The following is a 1,471-nucleotide window of genomic DNA, read 5'->3' on the forward strand; positions in this document are numbered from 1 at the left end:
AGAGCTAACCTGAGGAGAGGAATAGCTATAGCCAAGCACTGCTACAAACGCCGGTCCTGATTCACAAAAAAAACAAAAGCAGATGCACATAAATGGAAAAACCTAATGCGTACAAAAGAAGGGCAAAAAACAAGACTGGTGGTCTGAGATTTCTTACCATGGCATCCCTCAGCATAGAAGCGCTCAGGGTACGAGCGTCCTTTGTACCGCCCACTGGAGTTCCTGGCAATATGAAGAGACTAATAGCTATAGCCAAGCACTGCTACAAACGCCGGATTGAGGAGCACTTTACCTCCTCTGACCCTCGGCGTATGTGGCAGGGAATACACGCCCTGACTGACTATAAACCAACTAGCTTTGTTCCATTTACCAACAGTGCTTCACTCCCTGATAAGCTGAACAACTTTTACGCTCGTTTCGACCAGATGATAATGATATCTTCAATAAACGATCCTCCACCGATGACAACCCACTTGTACTTTCCACTTCGGACGTCAGTCGCATGCTGAGTAGAGTGAATGCACGGAAGGCAGCTGGCCCTGATGGTGTACCTGGCCGTGTGCTGAGTGCTTGTGCTGTGGAACTTGCGGGTGTCTTCGCTCTCAACAGAACTACACACTGCATAACCCACCTCAATAATTTCCAAGTGCTTTAAAAGACTAGTTCTTTCTCACTTGAAATCCTGCCTGCCTGCTACGCTGGACCCACACCAGTTTGCTTATCGTTGCAACAGATCCACCGAGGACGCTATCTCAACAGCACTACACACTGCACTAACCCACCTCGCTTGGAAGCATAAGGAAGCATAAAGTAATCTAAATCTCCCTGGTAGGCGGCTGCGTTGACCTTGGACCTCAGAAAATAAAGTGGACCCACACCAGCAGATGACATGGGACACCAAACCGCCACTGACTGTGGAAACTTTACAGGGTAGCTCGAACAATGTGGATTCCGTGCCTCTCCTCTCTTCCTCCAGATTCTGGGACCTTGATTTCTATAGGAAATGGTCCTTGGTCTTCCAGGACCAAGATGGCATCGCGATCACACTGCGAGGCTCAGCGTCTTACCGGTTTTAGTGATGTTATACTTCTGTACTTAGCTATCTCCAGTTTTCTTGCGCAAATAACTCTTGCGAACTACAGTTACGACAGACAGACACTTTTGGAAATTAACATTCACTGCACAGACACCGGATTCAGCATCGGTTGGACTTTAACCAGCTTCAAAACAACACCCCTCCCCCATCTTGGACTTTCCGATCATCTTTCTTTGTTCCTGCTTCCCAAATACACTCCAGTCATGCAGAGGATTAAGCCTTCAACCAGAACTGTAAAGTTCTGGATGGATGGGGCTGACTCCTTCCTTCAGCAACAGTTCCAGCACACCGACTGGAGTGAGTATGCTGCCCGAGCCTGCACAGGCTCACACATCCACTTGGACACCTACACTAACTCTGTCCTGAAATGCATCA

This window comes from Hoplias malabaricus, chromosome 16, assembly GCF_029633855.1.
Source record: "Hoplias malabaricus isolate fHopMal1 chromosome 16, fHopMal1.hap1, whole genome shotgun sequence".
NCBI classification, from domain to species: domain Eukaryota; kingdom Metazoa; phylum Chordata; class Actinopteri; order Characiformes; family Erythrinidae; genus Hoplias; species Hoplias malabaricus.